The sequence below is a fragment of the Puma concolor genome, chromosome C1 (assembly GCF_028749965.1).
Source record: "Puma concolor isolate L17-30 chromosome C1, mPumCon1.1.hap2, whole genome shotgun sequence".
Lineage (NCBI taxonomy): Eukaryota > Metazoa > Chordata > Mammalia > Carnivora > Felidae > Puma > Puma concolor.
The window spans coordinates 170,997,286-171,009,805 of record NC_141674.1 but is presented as its reverse complement, the minus strand read 5'-3'; the positions used below and the strand labels follow the sequence as shown (position 1 = coordinate 171,009,805).

Sequence of the window (12,520 nt, the reverse complement as noted above, 5' to 3'; positions counted from 1 at the left end):
CACCTGGCTGGGTCAGTCGGTTAAGCGTCCAGCTTTGGCTCAGGTCATGGTCTCATGGTTCATGAGTTCGAGCCCCACGTCAGGCTCTGGGCTGACACGTCTGAGCCTGCTTTAGATTCTCTGTCTCTGCCCCTCCCCCACACTCTCTCTCTTAAAAATAACATTTAAAAATATTAAAGTTGCGTATTATTTATACAGAAATGTAAATGAAAAAGACTAACTTAAAGATAGGCAAATAGAGTAAAACCTTGGGTTGAGAGTAACTTGTTCTGTGAGTGTTCCACAACACAAGTAAACATTTTCTAATAAATTTTAACTTGATAAACAAGTGATGTCTTGCAATATGAGTAGTATGTAATGCCGAATGTCACATGACCACAACTGAGTTGGTGGTTCTTCTCTCTCTCTCTGAGATTGTGGGTGATCATCTCCCATGCTCAGATGCTCAGTCTCGGGCTATGGCGTTTGGCAGAAATCAGTGATTTTTCAGAATGTTGGAAGGTACCCACAACTGGCACTAGTGTTATTTTTTTGTCACTTCAAAGCACCTATGGACAGTCCTTTGCTTTTCCAAACAAGAGTAAGCTTAGGAATGTTCTGCTTCCTTCTAGGTCAGGCTGCCTGCAGATATAGACCCTTTCCTCTGCACCTTATTGCCAGTTACATTAAATACAGTATATGACAAGAGTTTATTAATACTGTACTGTAGTCAGCATCCATGCACGTGTATACAATGGCCCCTATGCAGAAAGATTCCATTGAGCCAATAAATAGCAGTGATTCTGTTAGTGAAAGTTGTCCTTCGCAATAACCCTCTTCTCTTGTCTCCCTCACACCAGTCACAAAGGTTTTCAAAAGTAAGTGCAGGTTAATTTTTTTTCTTTTTCCTTATATTTTGCATTTTCTTTACTATTTTGTATTATATTACAGTATTATGATCATTTTTATATGAATATTTTTGGGTTGTGGAATGAATCATCTAAGTTTCCATTATTTCTTATGGGGAAATTCACTTTGATATACAAGTGCTTTGGATTACAAGCAAGTTTCTGGAACGACTTATGCTTGCAAATCAAGGTTTTACTATATACACAAACGCATGAATGGAACCATATTGACAAACAGTGGTCTCCTTTTCAAAGTATAAGTGGCACCACATGAGATTAAGTTTCTTGTCCCAAATACTAAATTTTCAACTTAATTCATCTCAAGATCTTTTAGACCTTTCAACCTAATAATCATCAGCAATGCTATGGAATATGAAGTCTACTCATTTTTGCTGGCCTTTTCCACTTGCTTTACTCTCTCTCAATGTTGAACTCAGAAAAAAAAGACATCTTAGTGGCTTTCAGGAAAAGTACATTCTCAGATCAGTTCTCCACCCTAACCCCACCCTCTGCATTTAAAGATAGGAGGAAAGATGTGCAAATACTTAGTGGAAGAAATTAAAAAGAAGTGAAGGAAGTGGATTTGGAAATAGAAGCATACTTGTTTTTTTGTTGTTGTTGTTTTTGGGTTTTTTTTACTTTTTTTTTTTTAGAAATAAGCAAGACTTGTGTACCTTATTATCTAGAAATCTGTTGAAATGTTTCTTGAGTTGCATAAATAAGCCGTACCCTACTAGTAAATAAATCAAGCCAGCACAAACAAAAACAGCTAAGTTTTAGAAAGGCAAATGTGCTGAATACCTGGCAAAACACCCAAAGAAGGATAGAAATGTTTAAGAAAAGAATGTAGTATGGTAGAGATTGCCTGATGAGAAATTAAAAGATCTTGTCTTCTCTCCCTGTCTTTGATTTTCACTGTGCAGGGGGTGATAAGAACAATCTGGTCTATTCCTTCTGAGTATTTTTTCAGTCACAATTATAAGAGACTTGAAATCAGGAGGAGAGACTTGGTTGCAATTCCATGTCATTATTGTTAGTCTACCTTCATTGGCTAATTATAGGCTGAATTTAGATGATGTGATTCCTGCTCATCCCTGTGGCTAGACATATATATGGCATAATCTTTAGCAATCCCTAAATTCACCATTAGCCATCACTTTGTTCTTATGCTTTCTTGAAACACAAGATTTATTAAATTAAATATAAATACTTCTGAGAGGGCTGTTAGCTGGGAAATAAGGTACACAGTACCTGAGGTGAAATGAAGGAAAGCCAGCTGGCTTTTGTTGAAAAGAAAGTGAAAGGTCAAAGATTAGCTGCACAAATCTACCTCAGACAGGGGCAAATAAAAGTGGAGCAAATGTTGCCAAGCTGGATAATCCACATGCTTATTGGGTGGGCACTCTTAGGTGGATGGGTACCTTATAGGATTGGGCACCTCTAACTCTGACTTTTCAATTGCCACCAGAGCAAAACCCTGGCAGGTATTTCATTCTTCCCCAAGTCTTTTTGTCTTCTCCTCCATCTCTCTCCTGACCTCCTGCCTCCCTTATACAGGGCTCAGTGGAAATGGAAAAGAAGTGCTTCTGACTTAATCCAGAGTTCAAAGAATTATTCAAAGTAATTCCCACATACTGCATGCCTACCCTAAACATTCTCTTTTCACATATTGTTTCATTATGTCTCTAGGACAATCCTTTGGCGTAGGTATCATCAACATTTACCAATGATAAAGAAGAAATTAAACTCATTGACTTGCTGAAATTGAATAGTTAATAAACATTGACACCAAGGTTTGAACCCTGATTGCTTGTCCTCCAAAGTCCATGTCTTTTCATGTTGGGTCCAGTAAAATCATTTTGATCAATGGCTTTCTCTGATTTGAGGATTATCCTTCAGTTAATATGACATGTCACATCCTTGCCACTATCATCTACCATGCTCTAAAAACCTACTTAGCCTTTTTTATTGATCCAGTTTTATTTAGTTCCCATCTTGCATTACTTGCATTTATTGCTTAACTATGAAAAGAGGCTGAGTTAAGATAAAATATCAAGATCACAATCATCCTTGGAGAAACAGAATGTAGGAGTTATAGTGCTGCAAGCATTCAAAGACCTGTTTGATATATGAACTATTGGACATATGAGAAGAACAATCTCTGGACACCGAAGTAACTACAATTTTCTCTTAAAGAAATTACAAAGAGTGAGAGAAAGAAGATATTCTTCAGAAGTACATATAAAATCTGACTTGCTTTGCATTAAGAATGGTAATGTAACACCCTGCTATGCAATGCTATTTTTCAGTCAGCTGATTCGTTTCATGTTCAAATTTCCTTTTAAATCGATAGCACTTGCTTTGCTTTCTTCAGTTAAAGGCATTTGCATTCCAGTAACACACACACACACACACACACACACACACACACACACACACACACACACAAACACACAATGAGGATGGAAATGAGTCAGCTATTTCCTGTCCCAAGATTCAAATCTGCCTTGCTTTTCTGAAAACGTGATTCAAGCTCTTCAACAAAACCTTAACTGGCTGTTCTGTAAATTACAAGGCTGACCACAATATAAACACAAAAAAAGTGCACATGAAAATTCAGTGATCAGCTATCAATTTCTGATAATCCTCAGAACTTTCTACTTATATAATTATGAAGCACTATATTACAAAAGGTAATAGAAAAGTAAATCTGTTTTCTATGCAAACTTCAACTTTTGTCATTTTTATGTTATAATATACATTATAAATTTATGATTCATCTGTACAGATGAAAAAATGTGGTCAGCATAAAAATAAATGAAACACAACAATGTATCTAACAATATCCTTCACAATATCCTCTGGTTTTAAGGACTGGAGTCCTGTTATATAAGTCTATTTCATAATTGTTTCAATGGTGGCATTCAGGGAGATCGATGTCAACTAGAGAGAGATAATGTGTGCTACAAGGCCCTCCCTTTGCCCTGTTCTGTTTGATATGTTTATTACAGATGTAGATAAAAATACCAAAGATAAGTTTATTTTATCTGTGGATGAAACGTGACTGAGATAAGAAATGGATGACAGAATCAAAATACAAAATATGACATGTTCATGTGACTGCCTGATTCTAACAAGAGAAAGTTCAATTGGGATGACAGCACTGTCTTGCTTTTTTGGTTCAAAAAAGACATAATTTTAAAATGGGAAGGGACCCCTGCATGGCTCAGTTAAGTGTCAGAGTCTTGGTTTCAGCTCAGGTCATGATCTCACAGTTCATGAGTTCAAGCCCCATGTCAGGCTCTGTGCTGACAGCATGGAAGCCTGCTTGAGATTCTCCCTCTGCCCCTTCACTGCTCCTGTGTTCACATGCATGCTCTTTCTCTCTCAAAAATAAATAATAAAAAAGACTTGGAAGTTTTGAATTTACAGTAAGTTCACTATTTTTCACCAATGTATATGCCTGCCAGAAAAGTTAATAAGATTTTAGGTTGCCTTATTATAATTAAATAATCTGGGAAAAAGGGGTGATAGGCATCATTAAAGTCTCCATTCTGTTCTGATCAAACCACGTTTAAATATTAGGTTGATACTGAATGATATACTTCTATATATCAAAATGGAGCTTATTAGGAGATCAAGAAAGAATGTGAAAAAACAAAGTGGCAGGCATAACTGACATTGAGATATTTTAACCTTGAAAGAAGTAAATTAATGGTGAGGTAGGGACCTGATAGATGTCCTGAAATATTTAGATAGCTGCCATTTTTAAAATTTGTCATAAATAGTAATAAGATATAGAACAAGAATACAAGAATACAAATTTTTAGGGACCTCAACAGAAAAAAAAGGCCTTTCTAATAGACCAGAGATAAAGTAGATATCCACAGGAAATGATTCATTCACCAACATTTGTGTGTTGAGTATATTTTTAAAATTTATTTTAAAATATATTTATAAGCACTGCTTATGTCTCAAGCATTATGTTAAGCCCTGCAAATATAGTAGTAATTAAAATAGACACCTGTTATTGATGCTACTACATACATTACTTCCAATCTAGTTGAAGACAAAGACATTAGTAAATAACTGGACATAATTACTTGCTATGAAAAAACCCTAGAGATTATAACTATCAACAGAATTTATAGCTATAGGGAATTTAGATAGAGAGTTAGCAAAAGCTCCTTTCAGGAACTGATCTCTAGGGATAGGACCTGAATGTTAAGTAGGAGTTAGCCAATGAAGAATGACGACAAGGAGGAGGTAGGGAAAAACATTCTAGGTGAAGGAAAGAATGTGTCAATCTTTCTTGAATCAGGGAAGAACTTGGTGCATCCAGAAGCTGGCAGAATACCAACATGTCTGAGACCTAGTGGAAAGAGAAGAGGCAGATTGGAGCCTTGGGCCAGTAAGCTTTGAAAGCTTTGCTCTGGAATAGGGATTTTATCTAATGGCAATGGGGAGCTATAAAAGAGTTTTAACCAAGGAAGGAGCATAACCACTTCTGAGTTTTAAATGTTCACTTTGGTTACAGTATAGAAAACTCATGGGAAGCAAGGAGAGAAAGACTGGATGTTGAGTAGTCAGTTATAGGTATAGCTTGATTTATTGCACTTCTCTTCATTGCATGTTGCAGATACTGCATTTTTTTTTTTTTTTTTTTTACAAATTGAAGGGTTGTGGTAACCCTAAATCAAGTAAGTCTATTGGTACAATTTTTCCAATAGCATTTGCTCACTTTGTGTCTTGCACCACATTTTAGAAATTCTTGCAATATTTCAAACGTTTTCATTGTTATCACATTATGGTGATCTGTGATCAGGGGTCTTTGATGTTACTACTGTTAAATGTTTTGGGGTGCCATGAACTGCGCCCATATAATATGGTGAAATTAATTGAAAAATGTGTGTTCTGACTACTTCACTGACCATCTGTTTCCTATCTCTCTCCCTCTTCTTGGGCCTCCCTATTCCCTAAGACACAGCAATATTCAAATTAGGCCAATTAATAATCCTACAATGGTCTCTGAGTCCTCAAGTGAAAGGAAGAGTCACACATCTCTCACTTTAAATCAAAAGCTAGGCATTATTAAGCTTAGTGAGGATGGCATGTCAAAAGCCAAGATAGATCAAAAGCTAGGCCTCTTGTGCCTAGTTAGCCAAACTGTGAATGCAAAGGAAAGTTCCGAAAGGAAATTAAAAGTGCTACTCCAATGAACACACATTACAAAAAGCAAAACAGTATTATTGCTGATATAGAGAAAGTCTGAGTGGTCTGGGTAGAAGATTAAGCTGGTCTCAATACTCCCTAAACCAAAGCCGAATCTGGAGCAAGGCCATAACTCTCTTCAATTCTGTGAAGACTGAAAAAGTTGAGATGCTACCGAAGAAAAGTTTGGAGCTACCAGAGGTTGGTTTATGAGGTTTAAAAAAAGAAGGCATATCCATAACATTACAGTGCCAGGTGAAAGAGCAAGAACTTACGTAGAAGCTGCAGCAAGTTATCTAGAAGATCTAGCTAAGATAATATAATGAAAGTGGCTACACTAAACAACAGATCTTCAAGGTAGATGACAAAGCCTTCTGTCAGAAGAAGATGTCATCTAGGACTTTCATTGATAGAGAGGAAAAGTTAATTCCTGGCTTTAAAACTTCAAAGGACAGGCTGATCTCTTGTTAGCGCTAATGTAGCTGGTGACTTTAAGTTGAAGCCAATGATCATTTATGTTCAGACAATCCTAGGGCCCTTAAGATTTATGGTAAATCTACTCTGCTTGTACTCCATAAATGGAAAAACAAATCATGCATGACTGCACATTGTTCATAAAATGATTTACTTAATATTTTAAATCTCACTGTTGGGACCTACTGCTCAAAAAAAAAAAAAAAAAAGATTCCTTTTAAAATATTACTACTTGTTGACAATACACCTGGTCACTCAAGTGCTCTGATGGAGATGTACAATGAGACTGATGTTGTTTCCATGCCTGCTAACATAATATCCATTCTGTAGCCCATGAGTCAAGGGGCAATTTTGACTTTTGAGTCTTATTCATTAAGAAATGTGTTTCTTGGGGCGCCTGGGTGGCGCAGTCGGTTAAGCGTCCGACTTCAGCCAGGTCACGATCTCGCGGTCCGGGAGTTCAAGCCCCGCGTCAGGCTCTGGGCTGATGGCTCGGAGCCTGGAGCCTGTTTCCGATTCTGTGTCTCCCTCTCTCTCTGCCCCTCCCCCTTTCATGCTCTGTCTCTCTCTGTCCCAAAAAAAAAAAAAAAAATAAAAAAAAAAAACGTTGAAAAAAGAAAGAAATGTGTTTCTTAAGACTATAGCTGACATAGATAATGATTACTCCAATAGATCTGTGTAAAGCAAATCACAACTTTCTTGAAAGGATTCATTATTCTAGGAGCCACTGAGAACATTCATGACTCATGGGAAGAGGTCAAAATATCAACATTAACAGAACAGGAGTTTGGAAGAAGTTGATTCCAACCTTTATGGAAAACTTTGAGGGTTCAAGATTTCAGTGCAGGAAGTAGCTGCAGATGGGGTAAAATAGCTAGAAAACTAGAATTCGAAGTGGAGCCTGAAGATGTGACTGAATTGCTGCAATCTCATGATAAAACTTGAACAAATGAGGAATCACTTCTTATGTATGATCAAAGAAAGTGGTTTTTTGAGATGAAATCTACTCCTGGTAAAGATACTGTGAAGATTGTTGAAATGACAACATTGATTTAAAATACTACATAAACTTAGTTGATAAAGCTGTGGCAGACTTAGAAAGGACTGACTTCAAGTTTGAAAGAAGTTCTACTGTGGGTAAAATGCTTTCAAACAGCATCACATACAACAGAGAAATCATTTATGAAAGAAAAGTCCATTTATGTGGCAAACTTTATTGTTGTCTGATTTTAAGAAATTGCCACAGTCACCCCAACCTTCAGCAACCACCACCCTGATCAGTCAGCAGCCATCACAATGGAAGCAAGACCCTCCACCAGCAAAACCATTATGGCTTGCTGAAAACACACAATGGTTAGCATTTTTTAGCAATAAAGTATTTTTAAATGAAGGCATATACGTTATTTTTTAGACATAATGCTACTGCACACTTAATAGACTACAGTATAGTGTGAACATAACTTTTATATTCACTGGAAAACTAAAAAATTCATTTTATTCACCTTATTGTGGTGGTTTAGAGTATCTTCGAGGTATGCCTATATATCCTGGCAAAGACATGATTGTGATTTGAAATGTGGTGATGATGTTGGAGATAAGAGAAGACAAAAGGTGGGAGAGATAAGAGATAGTAATGGGGTGAAATCCATGAAACCTGGTGTTCTATTATTGAAGAGAGTGGAAGAAAGAGAGAGGTTCACTGGAGGCTCTCAGAACTCAGCAATATGCAGCTAGGCAGATGGATATTCCACTTGCTGAGAAGGGAAACAGTGCAGGTCAAACTGATCTGGTTTTGAAAAAATTCAAAGGTCAGTCTTGACCATATTAATTTTGATCTCATTATCTCTTTGATCTCCATGAGACATGTTAAGTAGGTGATTGGATATTTGAGTCTGGTCAATCTTTAGACTTGCTGCAGCAGAATCCCTTGGAACTTTTGATTATCTGGCTCTACCTCCAGGCCTAATATACTAGAATCCTCAAGACAACACAGCCAATGTATTACCCTGAGGTTATATGCAGTGGAAGAAATTCAATCATCACTGGGTAGTTACACTAGTTAACCTTTAAGCTCCTTGAACACACTGAATGCCTATGATATTATGAATAGAAAAACAGCCAGATACAGTACCAAATCTATTATTATATCCTAAGAGTAAATGTGCTGAATGAACCACGAAATACCTCTGAAGGAAGAGAGCCATATCCAGACTCTTCTATTTACATTGCCATATTTATATCATCTGGTGCTGCCACCCTGGCCATAAACTATTGATCCAGGCCCCACCTAATGGTTCTGGTGGTCCTTGAGATGATCTTTCTTAAGAAGCCAGCCCAACCGATGCACCATTCTGGACGAGAATTAATGTACCAAATTATATGTTTCTCTTTGATCAGAGGGGACAGGAGTGGGAAAAAGTAAAACTAGTAAAGCAGAAGTATACATATAAGTAGGAATACAAGACTTAAGGGAGAATCTGGCAAAGAGAGAAGCAAAGAGAAATATAAGCAGAATACACATATGAAAATTAGTAGAACAAGGCTTAAGAGACATCCTCTTCTCAGCAGATGACAGTGTGACTGGATTTCCTAGTTCATTACAGTTCATTTATTCATCTAGTACTTATCAAGCAGCTAAATGTGTCTGTCAGGCACTGTTCTAGGTGCTGCAGATACTCAAATGAACAAAATTTATCACAGATACCTCCTTCATGATAAGTGTAATGGAAAAAACAAGGCCGCGTGTAAAGACATAGACAGTGATATAGGAGGAGTTAGTAACAGGGAAGGAAGGCCTCTAAGGAGGTAACATTAGCTGAGGCATCTGTGAGGCCACTGGGCAAAGAGTATTCCAGACAGACAAAATAGAAAGGACAAATGTTCTAGAACGGAATTTGTTTGGCATGTTTAAAAATAGTGAACAAGCCCATGAGGTTGGGCTCCATTGAAAAGGGGCAGTGTGAAAGGAGATGAGGTCAAAGAGAGAGGCTGGTGCAGAGCATTTAGGGACTTGGTTGGATTTTCAATTTTATTCTGAACGTGATAGGAAGCCATTGAGGACTTTGATCAAGAGGAGGGTATGATATCATCTGTAAGTCAGAGGAATTACTGTGGCATCTGGGGGAGCACTAGATAGTGGAGAGAGGTAAGAGCAGCATCAGGGTGACCAGTAAGAAAAAGACTCCAACAGTCCAGGCAAGAAAGAATGGTGACCTGCAAGGGCGCCTGGGAGGCTCGGTCAGTTGAGCGTCCGACTTCGGCTCAGGTCATGAGCTCAGGGTTTGTGGGTTCGAGCCCCGCGTCAGGCTCTGCGCTGACAGCTCAGAGCCTGGAGCCTGCTTCAGATTCTGTCTCCATCTCTCTCTCTCTGCCCCTCCCCCACTCACGCTTTGCTCTCTCTCCTACTCAAATATAAATAAAAAATTAAAAAAAGAAAGAAAGAATGGTGACTTGCATAAAATAGCAGCTGTGGAAGATGTGGGGAGTACTCAGATTAAGAGGTGCACTTTGAAATTAGAGCTAACAAGAACAGACAGTCAATTGGGTAAGGGAGAGAAGTCTAGGATTACATGAAGGCTTTTGTTCTCAACAGCTGAATATAATTTATTAGTATAGGGAAAACCAGAAAAGCGCCAAAGAGTTTCACTTTGGACATACTAAATTTGAGAAGGCTAATAACAATCAGGGGAAAAAAAATCAGAGGTTGGTTGGAATTGGCAATCTGAAGTTCAGGAGATATGTTAGGATTGCAGATATAAATTTGGAAGTCATCACTATATCAGTCTTGACAGTATGACTGTTTAAAATGGTTTCCTCTGCTCTATTTCTTATCCACATACCTTCATATAAAACCCTCATCACAAGAGGTAACCTGGACATGTCTTTGTTTCCTGAAACCTGCTGGAGACAGAAGTGCCACCGTTACCGAAAAAGGAAAAACTAAATGCACTTAGGAGAAAGGAGATCAGTCTGTCCATGCATTAATCAAAACACTATAGGTAGGATGTCGCCTCTCTCCCCTCCTGCTACTTTGATCTCCGTACCTGGCAACTCCTCACAACTGAGTAAAGGAAGGGGAGAAGGAAGGAATCTGGCTAGTTTGTGTTTGTTTCGTTGTATTTTGTTTTGTTTCACTAACCAGTTATTTGCTAGGTCCTTCATGAAGTCCTAGTTGGCCTTTTTGTCAGAGTTAATTTTTTCAGAACTATTAATCACATCTGTTGCTGCTTTGCTCTCTCAGCAAACTTTTTTTTATACTCAATAATGGATAATCACATTCCACTCCAATTTGAAGAATTACACATTTCGGAGCAATTGTATTACTGTATTTAGCATCTCAATAACATTTCCTTTGCTAATTCATCTTTCTTATGATTGAAGCTTCTTAATGTGCTCACAATGCACCATATGTTACCATAGCTTAATTTTGTCTTGAAATATTCATTTCTAGCTCTTGGGGACAGGTAGACTGAATAAAACATGTGGATTTAGCTTTCTCTCTCTCTCTCTTTATTTTTTTATCAGAAGCAGGAGATTTACCTAGATATTTACTGGTTAAAATGAGGACCTAGGTGGCTTACAGTAACACACTAGTATCCTCTTGAAAGAATTACTGTGCTTTCTCAAGGCTTTAACTCATGACCAAAATGACTGTCACTGAATAGCCATCTTGGAGGGATCGACAGTAGTAAGGTCGCCTGTGAAAATGTGCAATATGACTAACTTCCCTAAATGTTAGGATCCCACATTTTTATGATATTTGAGAGCTAAATATAATGAAAGCCCTTGGGGTTTTGATTTTAAGAATTTCCTTTAAAAATAATCCTATTATTCTCTGAGGACACGAGAACAGTATTACTTTATTTAGTTAAGCCAACCTAAAATAGAATAGAGGAAATCATTAAACAAGTGAACATATATCTTTTACTGTTGCCCACTCATGCCAAAACTGATGTGTATTAAAAGTACAAGATGACTTACAATAGGAAATATACCTTCAAATGATCATATTTGTCATCAGAGAGGGAAGCGGATAATCTCAACAATTACCCTGGAATAAACTACAATGTTGATGATTGTGTTATTTACTGCAGCCTTACAAACAAACAAACATGGGGTTTTATAGCTGCACAGGAAGGAAGTTTACTGAGAGTAGCGATTAATGTGTCCATTTATATTCCACTTCCCTGAAAAAGCCTCAAATCTAGAGAGAATACAGAGTGGAAAATTTCACTCCCAATTTAGACATCTCTCCAGACTCCAGAGGAAGCTGCCCAGCTGGCCTCTCCTGTAGTTGAAACGGAGCTTGATGAGCCACTGGGCCAATGGCCCAGGTGACAGCCTGGTGCAGGAGCTACTGGACTGAGCACTCTGCCTCACGTCAGGAACATTTTTGTGTGAGAAATAAAAGAAGCCTTCCCTGGAACTGGTGTCAGTCAAAATTCTGATACCCTTAGATGTTCTTTTAGCAGTTCCAATTTGGGGGAAGAAATCTGGAAAAATGCCAGGATATGAGCTAGCATTTTTAGTTGTTATTTGAACAGCTGTTACATGTACAGCTAATAACTGTTTGATTGGGTTTCTCAGAGCTGCTCTTGACACAAGGCAATGAGGCAACACTTTACATTAACTGTGCCCCCAATTCAAGTTATTCTACTTTGCATAAGCCTAGGAAAAAAATGGCAATTTTATGGCAACAGTAATTAGGGATTCTAGAAAGATCCCTTCAAAAAAAATATAAGGAAGGGTAAAAGAAAAGCCTTTGTTATTATTTTGGAAAATGTGAATTTCCAGACTGAAATTCAGAGACCTCTCTAGTTATTCCTTCTTCAGTTACCTGTTTTACTCTTGATGAAACTAAGTTTTAAGTGGATAAAGTATCTTATTCAAAGTAGCATTACCAAGTTGTAAAACTGCGACCAGATCAAGCTTATACTCAAGCATATGGT

General features: G+C 37.7%; 1 protein-coding gene across 3 annotated transcripts in view; it reads right to left on the bottom strand.

Moving 5' to 3' along the window:
• PPP1R1C (protein phosphatase 1 regulatory inhibitor subunit 1C) overlaps positions 1-12,520 on the bottom strand; it is a 124,564-nt gene that overhangs the window by 53,334 nt on the left and 58,710 nt on the right. The gene's annotated exons all lie outside the window — the stretch shown is intronic.